Below are 17,641 nucleotides of genomic sequence, written 5' to 3' on the forward strand. Positions count from 1 at the left end.
AGAGTAAAAGATGTTTCAAACATATTAAAATTTATAATTATTTAATATGAAAAATATATAAATGATGATTGTGAATAAATATGACAACGGAACATGTCATGACTATGTATGTCCCTGCCCTCATCCTTGATCTCTATTGGAGATCAATTTTATACCGACCCTCGTGCCTATTTGGAATCAAGTATATTCGTCTTAAATCTATTCTTATTTACTAAAAATTGTTATTGTTTTACAACAATATATTTGTAGATATGATAAATTAGATTTAAAATAATTTTTAGTATAAAAAACTCAACTTTAAAATATAAATATTAATCAACAAAATATTTATTTATGAAACTATTTAGATTTATTTTATACAATTTCTATTTAAAAATTATTGTATAAAATTTTAAAGTAAAAATAAATTTAGCCAATAATTTATAATTAATTTATACCCACCCCATCCCTATTTAGGATGAGATATATTTGTCTGATCCCCATTCTTAACCATTAAATAACTACTACTTTAAAATAATATATTTGTAGATGTTTTAAATTAGATTTAAATTATTTTTAGTATAAAAAATACAAATATTAATAAAAAAAATTATTTATGAAATTATTTAAATTTTTTATACAATTTTTAGGTAAAAATAATTTTATAAAATTTAAAGAAAAAATGTTACCATTTCGGATTGAATATATCCGTCTCCTTCTCATCTTTTCACTAAAAATGACTTACTTTAAATGATATTTTTGTAAACTAATTTTAAAGAATAAATATAAGTATAAATATGAAAGAGGAAACAAGATAAAAAAATAAAGAGAGAGAGAGAGAGAAAAGCTAAAAAGAAAAGTTTTGGAACGAAAAAATTGAAAGAGAATTACATGTGTCTTAAAAAGGACAAAATTTCTTTTATATATATAAATATATAATAGATTAATAAAGTTGATTCATATTATTTAAAAAATAAAAAAATACAATATAATATGACAACAAAAAATATTTAATATAATACATAAATAATAGTATGTAATATGAGAATAATATGAAATTATAAATATATTTTTACATATGAGATAATAATGAGAGAGGGAAAAGGTGAAAAGGAGTTGTGTTTTTTTAGAAAATAGAAGAGGAAAATTCTAAAAAAATGAAAAAAAAAAGTTAAAGAGGAAATAAAAAAAAATTTGAGCAGCAATTTTTTATATTAAATTATGACATGCGGTTTTATAAAAGACCAAATTTATCGATTTGTTTAATATAGTACAACATAATAGATACCATAACTTTTTTTTGGTATGTGTTAAGATTATACTATTTTTAATGTAATATCTTTTAAATATTAACATGATATCTTAAACCGTATCAAATATTTGACGTGTGTTTCTTTTGGGATCCAAGAAGAAGGCCTAGTTACTTCAGTAGCATATTTGGACGAGTACCATAATTTAGTGAGGAAGATAGAGCTAAATTCACTGCACTAATCAGGATAAAGGATAAAAATAGACCAATGAAATGCTGGAAAGTTTTTGTTTATGGCTTGGTTTGGGGACAAAGATGTAGAATTATTTGGACGAGTACCATAACCACTGGTGTGAATATGTGACCATAAATTTCAGATTGTTCGGCCAACAATTAATGGTGAAAGCTGAGTGTGGGACAAAGTCTACAGGCCAACGCAAACAATAGAACGAGGGGGGACTTTGGACAAAACCTTTTTCTTCTTAGTTTGCAAAGAGTTGAGTTTTCGGCATATTCAATAATTTATAAGAACCAGTACTACACATAAAAAAAAGTTTATATTAGCAAACTTTTTATTAATAACTAAATTTTATTAAAAGTTATAAATTTTGAAAAAGTTTATTAAAAATTTCAAGACTTTGTAAATCTGATTTCTTATTTAATGAATTCATTCATAATTTTGTAGTTTTTAATTAATTTTAAGTAATGGTAATGTATTTTAAGAAGAGTGTGATGGTAACACTCCTCAAATAAGTCTATATTTATTAACCAAAAAAATATTTTTTATTTGTTAAACTTTTTTATTAATATAAAGATAAACTATGCTTTTGTCCTTCAATTTTTGGACATTTATGGTTTTGCTCCTTTTAGTTTTGGAAGATTGGTCTTTGTCCCCGAATTTTATTTTTTTTTCTTTTCAATTCAGTGTGTTGGTCCTTACCGTCCAAAGCAACCATTAACTCCATACGTGGTAAGTCATGTGCCAATCATGTATCATTTATGGGTTGTCATGTGTACATGTTGTTGAAGTGGTTTCGTGAAACTAGACAGGAGGATAATATTAAAATTGTTTTTTTAATTCATTGTCGTAATTAGATATATTAATTTTAATTGAAATTAAAATAATAATTTTGAAACAAAAAATAGAGGGAGAGAACCCTAGGGTTTAAGTTCCCAATAATAATTTATGGGTTACTTGGTTTAACAATTTATTTTAACATAATGCTACAAATATAACTAAATAGGTTCCTTGCATTCAAATTATAATTGCTTTTGTTGTTACCAAGTTTACTAGTTGAGTAGTCTGATCTTCTTCTTTGTCTAATGTTGGTATGATCTTCGATCTTCTTCATTAATGTGTGGTGGGGTACCTAAAAAAGAGACTCTGACAATCAAGTTAGTTAAGCATGAGGTGTTTATGTGTATGAGAATGAGTAAAATGCACTTCTCTTCTGGTGTAATTGAGTATATGTATCCAGTGAGAGGGGATTTACCTTCTATTAAATGCTTCTTACTGGTTTGTTGTGTGCTTTCGTTGTGGAGATCGTGTTAGGCCATGCTTGAGTGTAGGGCATCCGTTCGATTAGAAATCGAGCTTATGACCTATACGGTACACAAGTTTCCTAAGCTCTTAGTTCAATTTGAATGAGAGAGATTAATATATATGTTTGAGTATATGACAAGCTTATGACCTGTACGATACACAAGTTCCCTAAGCTCTGAGTTCAATATGAGTGAAAGAGGTTTATGTATGTTTGACCAAATTATCACACAAAATTAGATGACTTGTGATGTTAGTATCTGTCGTAAGTTGTATTGTTTAGAGACATTGTATTTTCTAATGATATGGAGATATTTTAAATAGTTTTGACACGTGTCACAATGTACATGATTGTCTTGTCTTTGACATATGTCGCAACCCTAGATAACATTGCAAACATCGAGGGTGGCTTTTTACTACAGAAATGTCTTTTGGGGGTGTTGCCTTGTTTGGTGCCCCCTATGGATGATGACTATTGAAGTAGCTCTTGGAGAATGAAAGACACCATTAATGAGGAATTTTTTCTAGAAATGTTCTTAGATGTGAAGAGTTTTATTGATGAGATGTTACTGTTGGTTAGGGGAAATGAAGAGTTTTATGGTGAGTCATTACTAATGATTAAAGGGTTTTTGGAAAATCTCATGAAAAAAGGAAAAAGCAAAAACAAGATAAAAAGTTTGAAGGAATCAAAAAGGTTAGAAGAAGTAGGAAAGATAATCTTTCTCGTATTACTGTTCCTGAGTATGAGTAAGTATTTGGGGAAGTCAATTCTTATTTTACTTGTTTTCAAACTCATGAATCAATAATTATTCTTATGAAAGAAGTCGATATGATGATTTCTGATGATTCCGAGTTATTAATCGTAGAGCTTTGCAGTCCATATGATTGTGTGTTTCTAAAAGCTTATAAAGATGCATCCAACTTCATATATTTATATGAAGATGTGTTTAAAGAGTTGAATGTGGAATGTTGAGCACCTTGAATGTTGCTTCTATTCAACTCCACCCTAATAGTTGGGCTTTTTTGCGATCTTTCCAAATTCTTTGCATAAGTTTGAAAATTGTCCTTACCATCAATAAATTCATGTATTTCTATCAATTGAAAATAAGGGTTAAGATTGGTTGGGCTTCCTTGAATGATTATAAATTTGGTATATTGTTCTTGATTTATAATCAATCATGGAAGAACTTTAAATCTAAGTTCCTTCAAGTTTGTCCTAATCTTGAGTGTAAAGACTCGAAAAGAGTTATTTTTCAAAGAGGATGGAAAAAGTCCCAAATTTCCTTTCTATTGGCAACGCTTTCCATTTAAATTCAAATCTCACCTTCATCAAGTGTTGTCACCATAGGAAATTAAGGATATTTAGATTATAGGAGAATGGCCTCATCAAATTTCTTGTAAATTCATTTTAGCAATTCCTAATTCAAATCATCCTTATCAGATTTTGAGTTGTGAGTATTTGTTGTATTTTTGTGTTGTTGTTTTATTGAAATGTTTGTTGAGTTCTAACCAATTTGTTTTATCCATTTGCAAAAGTCATGAAAGGCTATGATTATGAGTTTGAGGAATATGGTTGCTAATAATTAAATGGATCTTGTGTTAGACACTAGTAAACAGAAGAAAAGGAAGATAGTAAAGGAATCCTCTAAGATAACATAGATTCTTCTAATGGCGATTAGGGAGGAGTCTCAAAACCATATGGTGGTAGCGATTTTGTTGGTGATGACGTGGCTGTTGGTGTTGGCAAACCTTTTTAGAATGAAAAGATTATCGATTTGACCATGCCAACTATTCAAGTTGAGGAAGAGAAAAGGAAAGAAAATGAGCAAGAGTAAGAAAAAGAAAAGAAACAAACATCTAATGACAATACTAATATCAGAAAATTGGATTTAAAAGATTGAGTTTTAGGAGGTGAAAAGATAATGTTGTCTTCTGCTACTCCTAATCCTCCTCCTCCTTCATCTCAAGACAAACAAGGTAGTAAGCAAAGTGCTCCGCTTTTGGCTATGATGCATTGATAATGCACCAACACAACCATCTTGCATTACCATAGAGGTTAGTTGCGTCAAATATTGTTTCACTTTGGAATGTTGATCTCACTGGTCCCTATTCTGTTCAATCTTCCACTTTTTTGAGTCAAAAGGATCGAGATATGATAAACTCAGTTGGGTTAGTGGAGGGTTTGGATGCAATATAAATTTCTCTTGTCATTCGAAACAGATGGTTGCTAATGTTGATGAAATAATCCAAACTATGAAGATCCAATTGAAGAATATAAAGATTGAGGTTAAGAAAACTAAAACACTTAAGGTGGCTCTTGCTAGCAATAACGAATTGGTGACCAAATTGCAAACAGATTTGGACAAGCATGTTTCTTCAATATTTGCTAAGTCTAAAGAGAATGATACTCTGAGTATCTGAGTTGCTGCCTTGGAAAAATCTGTTGCAGATACTAAAGCCAAATTTGATGACTTGTCTTTACAATTTGTTGTTGAGCAAACAAAGAACAAAATTTTCAAGGAAGAAAAGAATAGTGTTGAAGACAAATTGACATCTACTAATGAAGAGGTTGCCAACTTAAAGAAGATTGTTGCAAGATAGAAAGATGAATTACGCGAAAAAGATCGAGCCTAATTTGACTTGGCTTCTAATATGAATGAAGTTAAAAAATTGATTATTATTAATCACCGAGAGGAGTTCAAAAAGGCTCAATGTCAAGTTGTTATGTTGTTCCTAGATTTTGATTACTAAAGACATGGTGTGAATTGCGATGTGTTTGATGGTGAGATTGTTAGAGAATCTCAACGTTGCTCTAATGAGGAGGAGGAAGAAGAAAAAGAAGAAAAGAATGAACTAGACTCAAATGTAGCCAATTAGTTTTTTGTTCATGTTTTATGTTGTGTTTTGCGTTTTCTATTTTTGTTTAAGTATGGATAGGGTTTAAAGTTTAAGTGTAGGTTGGGTTTCATGTTGATCTAACCAACACCATTGATTAGATTATCATATAAGTTTATATATGAATGAAATGATAAGTTATTTAGTACGGTCTTTCAAATTTATTGAGTTATAACATGGCTACATTAAACTGCAGTAAAAGCACAATGTTAGCTTAAATGAACTCGAAATAAATCAAGTCAAAGAAAAATAGACAAGGCTAAAGTGAGTTGCTTGAAAGTAAAACTAAGTTTTGAGTCAATCTTAGGTAGAATTTGGATACGGCTTTGAAGAGTTGCTTGAAAAAGCTTAAGTAAGGTTTGAACACGACCTTAAGAAAGTTGCTTGAAAAAGCTTAAGTAAAGTTCGGATATGACCTTTTGTTTTAAGTATAGAATGATATTAAGTTTAGATTTATATAAACAGGGAAATTATACAGTAGCATAATAAGATACCAAAAATGAAATTTATCAAAAACAATTGCAACTTGGATATAATGTAAAATGTAAAAGGATTCCATTGATAACTTAGACCTTAATCAATATGAACATGTAAGATCATTCTTTTACATTGATGCTTAGGTGTGCCTAGTTAAAACCTCTTAAGCCAATACCCTTATTCTTTTATGTTTGGGAAAAATCTTAAGTAGGAAAAAAAGTACACCACTTGGATTTAACTGTAATAGGGCTTTAGATGAGTTGCATTCTAGGTCTTAGGAATGATCTTTCCAGTTAGATCTTCAAGTTTGTATGCCTTATTATGCAATGGTTCAACTACTCGAAATGGACCTTCCCAATTCGGTGAAAGCTTTCCCTTTTAAGTGGTCTTTCTGAGCATCACCTATGATTCTTCAAACCAGATCACCTGCTATGAACTTCCTTTTTCGCAACTTGGATTTTAATTTCCCGGTTACTCTTCTTTTTCATACTTCCTCTTGGATTCTTGCCTCATGTTTTACTTCTTCCACCAAGTCCAAATCTACCATTCGACATTGTCTACTGCATTATATATCATTCTTCAAAGTGAGGGTTCACGATCTCTATTGGAATCATGGCATCGGTACCATAGGTCAACCTGAAAGGTGTTTCTTTCGTAGTTGATTGTGCAGTACAATGATAGCCCCAGGGTATGCTTGGAAGTTCTTCTACACATAGTCTTTTTGGTGTTTTTTATAATCTTTTTCTTAACTCAGTAAGAATAACTTTATTAGTCGCTTCAGCTTGTCCATTCGTTTGAGGGTGCTCAACCGATGATGGAAGATGTTTAACTCTGAGTTGTTTGAGGAACTCTTCATATCCTATTCAGCGATTTTTCTTCCGTTATTAGTTACAATGGCTTGAGGTAAGTCATGTCTGCAAATTATATTTTTCCATGTGAATTTTTGTGCTTTCTGGGTTGTAATTGTTGCTAGAGGTTCAGCTTCTATCCATTTGGTGAAGAAGCCTGTAGCAACAAGGAGGAATTTGATTTGACCTTTTGCCACTAGAAATGGACCAAGTACATTCATTCCCTACATGGTAAAAGTCCAAGGAGATGTGATGCTATGATGTTCCTCAAGGGGCGCATGCTGAATATTGCTGAACTTTTGACATTTTGTACATTTCTTGATGTACTTAACATAGTCTGCTTGGATTGTTGGCAATATTACCTAACATGTATAACTCTCCTTGCCACGCCCCTGCCTCCTATGTGGATTCTAGAGATTCCCCTATGCACTTCATCCATAACATGTTATGTCTAATCTTCACTGATACACTTCAATAAAGGCCTTGATATTCCCTTTCTAAATATTTCATTGTTTATGGTAACATTATGAGAGGCTGAGTTTTACCTTCTTAGCTTTCATCTCTTTTGAAGGTAAGATATTGTTGATGAGTTAGGTCCATATTGGAGACATCCAACCCCTTCGAACGACTTGATTGAATAGGATTTTAGCAATGTTTGTGCTTGATGCTTTTAAAGTTTCATCAATGAAGGTTCCATGATGACCTGATTTTTTGGAGATGGCAAGACAAGCTAAAGCATTTGCTCAATCATTCTTTTCTCTATCAACATGTATGAGCTTATGGTTTTCAAAGTGTTCCAACAACCTTTTGATCAAATGATAATTTTTTTGTGTTTGTGCTTGTCTAGCTTGGAAAACTTTGTTGACCTGCTCAATGACGAGCTTAGAATCACTTATGCATTTTAACTTTTTTACATCAACCTCTATTGTCAACTTCAAACTTGTAATAAGGGCTTTATATTCGGCTTGATTGTTTGAAACTTTCCAATTAAACCTCAATGATTGTTCTATTGATATGTCATCTAGTCCTTCTAAAGTAACTTCGGTATCACTACCTTTGTTGTTTGAAGCTCCATCAACATACAATGTCCAACAACCTTCAATGTCGCTTTCAGTGGAAGCAAATTTGACAATGAAGTCAACCAAGCATTGCCCTTTGATGGGACATTTGGGTTCACACTTTAAATTGAACTCAAAAAGTTTGACTGACCATGGTACAATCCTACCCGTAAACTTAGGTTTTCTCATGACTTGTTTAAGAGGATGATCAGTGTTCACCTTGATTTGATGGCTTTGGAAAAATGGTCTAAGCCTTTTGGTCGAGTTGATTAGTGCTAAAGCAAGCTTTTCAATCATCTGGTACCTTTTTTTGGCTCCTTGGAGAACTCTATTGGTGTAATAGATCGACTTCTATTTCTTACCATCTTCTTGCAAAAGGGCTAAGCTTATTGTCGAGTTTGAGACATATAAGTAGAATAGAAACTCGGCTTCAGGGGTTGACCGAGTGGGAATTGGTGGAGTTGCAAGAAATGTCTTGAACTTAAAAAACATCTTTTCACATTGCTCACTCGATTGAAAATGTTTTCGTTTCTTCAGTACTTGAAGAAAAGCTTTGCTTTTTCTGCCATTTTTGGTAAAAAAAAAATGGGATAAGGATGCTAACATGCCTGTTAACTTTTGCACCTCCTTCAAATTGTGTGGACTCCTCATGGCAACTACGACCTCACACTTATCTGGGTTAGCTTCAATACCTCTATAGGCGATCTTGAAACCTAATATTTTCCCTCTCCCTTACTCCAAAAGTGCATTTCTCTGGGTTGAGTCGCATGTTGTGCTTCCTCAGCTATGCAAAAATAGCTAAATCTTTTGGATAATCATCTGGGTCTTATGATTTGACTACCATATCATCAATATATACTTCAATATTCTTTCCCAACAAGTTTTTGAAAACTTTGTCCATTAACCATTGACAGGTTGCTCCATCATTCTTCAATTCAAATGGCATGACTTTGTAATAGAAATTTACATCTTAGTGATGAATGTTGTTTTGTCTTCATCAGGTGGGTACATTTTGATCTAGTTGTATCCAGAGTAAGCATCGAGGAAACTCAACATTTGTTATTGAATTTGATAAGTTTTTCAGATTCTTCTTGAATATCTCGTCATCTTTCTTCTCCAAGTTTCCTCCTTCTCTAAGCTATGGACTTGGCTTCAGAGAAAGCATAAAGTTTGTGACATATGAAATTAAGGTTTATGCCTAGCATGTCAGTTGCACTCCATGCGAACAAATCAACATTTTGCTACTACACTTCCTCTTCGAAGATCTTCATCAATTTATTTCCTAATCTTTGTGCACTAGTGAGATTCTTTTTTGAGTTGAAAAGAGTTTAATTCCTCAGTTGGTGTCGGTCTTTTGTCTTCTTCATCCAATCTCGGGTCAAAGTCCACCCAATTAATTAGTTTTAAGTCATCTAAATTATTAATGTCTACAACTTTGGCATGCTTATGAGAAGCAATGTTGTAGGATTTGACTAGAAGACTTTTGGCATAACACTCTCGAGCTTTCTTCTAATATGGTTTGATAATGACAATATTACCTTTTGGGTTGGGAAATTTCTTGGCGAGATGTAGGATGGAGACAATGGCTCTTAGAACATTCAGAGAAGTTTGTCCAATAAGTATGTTGTAGGATGTGCATGCATTTATAAGAACATACTGGACGAGTAATGTCCTAGACAATTTTCCCACTCCAAAGGTGGTTTCGAGTTCTGTAGCACCATGAGTGTGACTTGTCCTTCTACAAAACCGATTAAAGGCTCTAGATAAGGTTTAATTAGTTTCGGGGAGATGTCTAACCTTTTAAAAGTGGATAAGAAGACAATGTCAATTGAACTCCTTCCATCTATCAAGTCTTTTTCATGTCCTAGCATGCAATTCCAATTGAAATCCATTGGATCACCCTCTAGATCCACTCCTGCAAAGTCTTCATCTGTGAATGTTATTGGAGGAAGTGATTTTTTGGTGTGTGATGCTTCTTAAACATGGTTCACATTCTTAATGACTCGTAAGTGTCTTTTACAGGCTGGTTTCGAGCTACCTTTACCTGAAAATCCACCAATAGTAGCATTGATAACACCACGTTTGGCTCCATATTTTCTTGTTGTTTAATTGCTTTGGTTTGGTTTGGCTTTTACTTGCTTTTGTCTTTCTCCTTGATTGTTTCATCCTCAACTATCTTTGTGGCCTCTTCGATTTCTCCCTCGACCTCTATAACCATCTTTATTATTGTTAGGGTTGTAGATGTAGTTGTTGAGGGCTTCTTCTTGTATCAATTCTTTAATTCTATCTTTAAGGGAAACACATTCTTCAGTGGTGTGACCATCGTTATGATGATAACGATATTGCTTTGACTTGTCTGTTAAGTTAACTAACCTAGCTCGAGGAGCTAGAGACAAGATTTATGCATTGAATGCTTCTTCCAGTAAATGTTCTCGACTAACGTTTAATGGTGTCTAGTGGTTGTATTTCGCTAATCTGGTGGTAGATATTTTAGAAGAGTTGTCTTAGGCAGGTTTGCACTTGTCTTTTCAGCTAGGTTTGCCCTTCTTGTGTTCTTTTTGCAGAATTATGATAATTCTTCCATTTGAATGTACCTTGCTGCTATTGGTCTCAACTTGTCTAATTTTCTAGGTTGCTTTCTACAGAGGTTTTCTGCTGATGGTCCTTATTTCATAGCAGTTATCATTGAATGCAGAGCAACACTAGGATCAAGATCTTTGATTTTCAATGAAATGGCTACATATCTCTCCACGAATGACCACAAAGATTCATCATTGGTTTAACACAAACTGACTAGTGCCATAAATGTTGTATGACAAGGATGACTAATTGCATATTGTGCTCCAAAACGTTGTTCTAGTGTTGTAAATGAATCAATAGATCTCGCAAAAAGGCATTTGTACCACGTCAATGTCGATCATTTCAATAAAGTAGGGAAAACCTTGCATAACACAACATCATTATTAGAGTATAAATTTACCTAAGTTGTGAATGCATCAAGGTGCTTGTTTGGATCTTATGTGCCATTGTATCTTTCGATATTCAGCGGCTTCCAGGTCATAGGCAGAGGTATATTGATAATTCCATCCATAAACGAGAGTAGTCTAACTGCATCATTATTTAGGAAGAGAGATCTGAGTTTGGAATGGACTGGTGTTTTTTCTCAGGTATTATGGGATGATAATTGAGTATGATTATCGTTGTGTCTAGTTTCATCTTGAGTAGGTGTTTTATAGGATGTAGAGTAGGAAAAAGTTGGTAGTGGTGGTGGTGGTGGTGGTGGATGATGATGAGTAGCAAGTTGCTCTCTAAAAGTCACATTCTCCACTCATAATTGTTGTAGTTCCACTTAATATTTTTGTCTCAATGCTTCTAAATCGGCTTCATTTTTCTTACATAATTGTTCCATTTGTGCTCAAACTTCTTACATCATTGAGGATTCTGCTATTGTTGATCTCATAGATGAACTACGGTCACCTTTTCTTGTAGCGACCATATGATTTATGCGGTCGAAGGAAAAAATTTCCTCGACCCCACGGTAGGCCCCAAATGTTCTTACGAATTTTCCTAGCTGAGTAGTTAGATCTTCACCTTTGTCTAGTGTTGGTATGATCTTCGATCTTCTTCTTTAGTGTGTCACAGGGGTACCTGCAAAAGGGGTTCCAACGATTAAGTCAATTAAGTCTGAAATGTTTATGTGTATGAGAACGAGTAAAATGTACCTCTTTTTTGGTGTGGTCGAGTATATGTATCAAGTGAATGGGGATTTACCTTCTATTAACTACTCCTTACTGGTCCATTGTGTGCTTTCTTCATGGAGATCGTGTTAGACCATGCTTGAGTATAGGACATTTGTCCAATTAGGAATTGAGCTTATGACCTATCTATAATGTTGAGTATATGCCGAGCTTATGACCTATATGGTACAACTTCCATTCAAAATGCATTGAATTATAAATATAATGATGTCTCAAAACTTAAACAAATGACAAAGCTAGTACTACAAAGCTACATTACTACATTCAACAGTTTTACAAGTCTTCAAACTTCAAAAATTGCAACTTCAATAGGCACAAAAAAACTAATGAAATTTTCATAATAGAAGCAACCCAAAATACATTAACATAGTCTTCTAATCTGAATTCAGATAAGTTATAGTTACACACTACTACTCTCTACCCATGTTGCAATTTTACTACCCTTTACACATGCTGCAATTTTGCCACACAAAACACGCCTCCAAAGAAACACAACAACTAAGACACCAAAGCCACACTGAATAGAATTTGTCCCTTCTTTTCGCACTTACGTTTTTTTTTTTTTTTTTTTGCATCCTGGAAGTCCTCTTCTTGTGTTCCTCCATTGCTACCACAATAAGCTCATCAATGTTGCCATCAATTTGATCAGCCCAACGGAAGTGATTATAGTACATACCCATTAACCCCCTCAACAACGTTAACCAAAGAAAACTTCAATAAAAAAATATGTTCAGACAAATTAAAAACAAGAAAAACCAATTTCACCTTCCAATTAGGGCAACCCTAGAATAAGTGTCCAAGATTCTTAGAGCTATGCGAAATAACAAGCACCTCCCTGTCCTCACACAAGCATTTTTTCCATCTAGGAATAACGGGTGTCAGAGATGATGCTGACGACACACTGCCATCAACTAAAGAGAAATCTCTCAAGGTTGATGAATCTACTCTTCGATAAGGAGGCATGGTGATAGGTGGAGACTGGTGATGGCCGAAAAAGCTCAATGGTTAGGGGTGGTGGTGGGACTCATGATTGAGAGAGAAGCTCAATGGTTGGTGGTGGGGCTCATGAACCAGTGAGGTTTAGGAGACAGTCCACTTTAAAGAAAACATTTTTATTTTAAGTTAATTTTTCAATTTAATATTTAATAATGAAAATAAAAAATAAATCCACATCAGCGCTATTACAACATGACCTTTAGGAACAAGCCAGGTGTAAAAACATTTAAGTAGTTAATGGTGTAACCTACGTTAAGCACTAAAACAGTGGATGGAAAAAGAACTTTAGGAATGAAGATCAATCCTCCAAAGTTAAAAAGACCAAAACCATAAATGTTCAAAGGTTGGAGAACCAAAACCATAGTTCACCCTTAATATAATTTTTATCTAATAAAAATTAGTCTATTAATATCAAGAGTTTGATTTTTATATATTGTCATTGTAAACAAATTTATACTAATTAAAAATCATCATTAATATAACTTTTAAGGGACAAATAAATACTATATAATATATTCATGGTATATATATATATTAATTTTTCAAATAGAACCATTGTCTCACACGTAGGGGGGAAAATTAGTAAATTTGCACTGCAACATTCTTACGAGGCTCAAACTCATGTGCGTCATCACCCATGCCCCTACTAGTCACTTTAAAAGCCTTAGACACAAGTTGATAGATTAATTCTAGGGTGCGCAAGTGTATCTTGAGACAATGCGAGACACTTGCATTTTAGACTACCATTGAAATAAAACAAAAAAATTAGATTATTTTTTTTAAAAGGAAAAATAAGTAAGATTTAATTATATTCTTATTGTGATTTCCATTTGTATAGTATTTTAAAAAAATAATTCTATTGTAATTATGATAATTATTAAATTTATAAAAATATATTCCTACATTATAAATTAGACTACACAATTTTAAAAAATTACTTTACTTAAACATTTTAAAATTTCCTAATTATCATTATAAACTATTATAAAAATTAAATATAAATTTATTTTAAGTTTAAAGCTATTTAAAAGCAAAAAAAAAAATCTATCTACTTTTGTTGTTACTTAAATAATAATTCATTGAAGTTTCAAATTTATATGTTTTAATTGTTACTAGCATCATTTAAAGACTAAACTAAGTTTGATAAATCAAACTAAGTTATATATTTGACTAGTATGCCATTCATATTTTATAATTTTATCAGAATAATTTTGTATATTTTAAAATTTTATTAATTATTTATTGTCAAGAAATATTTAAATATATTTTTATATACACACATATTCCAGAAAATTGTTATTATTGAAGGTGTTATCCTAGATATAAGATCCCCATCACTTTCATGATGTGATGCATGTTTCTTTTTTACTTTTTCAAAAAAAAAAATTTATTGATTTTTAACTGTGTTATTAATACGAAGTGTCTAGTGATTTTTTTATTACTAATCTTAGTAAAAAAGTGACATTTGTCTTAAATTAAATTAATTAATAAAATATGTTAAAATTATCATATATACAAAATTATTACAAGCACTAAGTTCAATTTATTAGAAGTAGTGATAAAAGCTAATAAAATATATTATAGGAGACATATATTTAAGGTAATAATATAAAGTAATAGAATGATTCTTATTTATTTGAGTTTCTTTAAAAGAACGATTGTTATATCATTTTTAATGAAAATTTATTAAGTGGATTTCTTAAATTATTTTTTTGGTTTGCTCATTACTTTTTTATGATCCCACAATCTCATGTCATTAACAAATTTATACACAATTTTACTCTAATGGTAGAAAGTTTTAAAAAACTTTAAAAAACTCACACTTTTATATTTTTTTATTTTCACTTAATTATGATTTAATTGTAGTATTGTTACATGTCACATAAATATTATTTCTTACTCTTATTAATTTATTAACTCATAATCAATTAGTAGTATTTAGAATAATATATGTTGTTATTAAGTGCAATAGTATTTTTACGATAACAAAAATATCATAATTATAAATAATATTCAACAAAACAAATAATATAAGGTAATAGAAGAATAGAATAGGTCGCCTAAAAAGAAGAAGATCAATAGAATGGGTTATATAAAACACCTAATTAATAAATAACATTTTATAAAATTTAAAAAATTGATTATCTAATTATAAACACAAACCTTTTTAAAAAATTATAAACATGAATACATTTGAAGTTAAATATTAAACATATACACGTGTAATTAGGCTAATCAATTCGTAAAATATAAATTCATATAACTAATTGATAAATTATTAGATTTATTTACTATAATTATTATTGTAGAAAATAAAAATAAAAATAGAATTTGTTAGAGAGAAAAATAAATCTAAATTTATAATTAGATAAAAATATAAAACAGAATGTATTGATATCTTATTATAATTAATCAATTAAATTGAAATTGATTGTATTTTAAAATGGTGAGATTGATTAATATTCATTGAAATATGTGTGTAGTCAATCGGCACGTACAGATCAAAACTCGAATGTGCCATTTCATTGTTTATTGTACTCGATATCCAATTGGCCCTGGGACTTGGATATGGACTGGATATATAATATATATTCAGCACGAGGGACGAAATATTTTAGTACTAGCAGGTTTAATTTAATTTGTATCCCGCAATAGTTGAATTTTTATGGTGTATTAACTGCATGTGATTTTTACGTTTAAGTTAGTGTCTATAGGAGATTAAATTAAATATGTGAAAATCGGAGATTATATTTGAGTTTTTTTTATATATAGTAGTCTGCTTATACTATTCTCTTTTATTATATTTGATTAATGTATATGTGAAAATCAGAAATTCGAATTTTTGTCATTTTTCTCCTTATCCCAATATTAAAAACTAAAAAAAAAAGTATATTTATACAATTTTTCCTTTTTATTCATTCAACAATGCATCACATAGGTCCCAAAGTCAGAACCTGTTGTTCTAATACCATGTTAGATTTTATTTTAAAACCAATTGGCATGCCCAACAAGTATATAAGCTGTACTCCAAGGATTGAAGCAGCCGATGTAGGACTTGGGTATTTTTCCAATAAGAACTTGTGTGGTTAAAGCTGATGAAAATGTGTAATGTGTAGGAAAACTTGAAGGTACACCACAAAATATACGTTGTCCTCATTATGCTTGATCGGACGAATTGCAAATCCCAATCATTCTAAAATGAAACCATCTCATAACTTCAATTATCAATTTAAAACTAAGTAATTGCTTATATGAATCGTTCAACTCTTGAGAAGAAAAAAAGATTGGAATATAGAAATTAAGAAACAAGTGGGAAGCCTATCACAGTTTCAAAAAAAATAATAATACCAGAGATGCATGATTTATCAAAATGGCGTTAGATAACCCAATTGCGTGACCTTTTAGTGAATGTTCTAATTTCAGTTCAAAATGTGATTACAAATTCTGAAATAAATCTAATGGTTCATAAACTTAGTTATGTAAAAAGAAATGTTTGGATGCTTTTGTAAACTTTATTTTGCTACAAACGTTCCTTTACAACTGAAAAACAAACATGCATTTAGTTTTCCTAATCATGTCAATTGTCATCCCATTGTTCAATTGCATGAATCTGCCATTGAGTTTCAGAAAGCATGACTAGCAGTTAGAGAAGAGATAGGAGAGAGAAAATATTGGTAGGAAAAATAGAAAAAGAGTGTTTTATTTTCTTAAAAAAATTAAACAGTAAATTATTATAATGTCCCAACTTTAAATTTATAACAGCAAAAAGAAAGGGATGATCTTTTTGTCTAAAATTTTTAGTATAGGATGCTAACACACACTAACTGAAAAAAGGGTGAGTGTATATTAGTAAACCCATATAAATATGCTGAGTCATATTCTCAATCCAAACCACACAGAAGGGAACGAATACGCACGGACAAAGGAGGCACAGAAAAAAAAAATCATGCATATAAAATTTTATAGTTTGATTTTTTTTAACCTACCCTACAAATAAACTTGTCTAGATGTCACCTACACATTAAGAGATTATCAGACTATAAAAAATTATATTATCTAACACATAAAATTTTAAAATAATGAAAGATAGAAAAAAAATTCTACATCTTCTTGATGATATTTTATGTATTTAACCACTCCAACTAAAATAGTCTAACTTTACCCGAGTCATACCAATATGGTGCGATGCCATATATATTTTTTAAAGTATAAGTTTTGTTAACATTTGTAATTGTATATTAATTATTAATTAATAATAATAATTTTATTTATAATATTTTTTAAGAGTCCACAAATATTTTTCACAGGAGACACGCTCAAATCAAATAGAATCTCAATTGATCACAATTTTTTTTTCTTTTAACTGTTTAATGCAACTACATAATAAGAATTCTCACTATCTAATCCTTGTGTGCTTTACCAGAAAAAAGGATGTTATGGAGCAATTTGAACCAATTGAAGCATGACATGGGTGATGGGCTGTGGTGCTTGGTGGGAGATTTCAACATAGTCTGGCTATCAAAAGAACGGAGGGGGAGGAGTGCTTCATCTTCACAAGGAGGTACATAAATTAGAGAATTTAAGGAGTTTAATGATAGTTTGGAGTTGTTGGATGTGCCACTGGTAGGGAAGCGGTTTACGTGATTTAGTGGGAGGAAAGCAGTGAGCAGGATAAATAGGTGTCTAGTAAATATAGGATGGTTGCAGATGTGGCCAAAATCAACCCAATATGTACTAGATCACTATATCTTATTCTTAAGCCTGTTCATCAGGGCCCAAATCCTTCAAGGTACTTAATTCTTAGTTCTCTCACCCTTATTTCCTTAATTTTGTAAGAGAAA

The sequence above is a fragment of the Glycine max genome, chromosome 12 (assembly GCF_000004515.6).
Source record: "Glycine max cultivar Williams 82 chromosome 12, Glycine_max_v4.0, whole genome shotgun sequence".
NCBI lineage: Eukaryota > Viridiplantae > Streptophyta > Magnoliopsida > Fabales > Fabaceae > Glycine > Glycine max.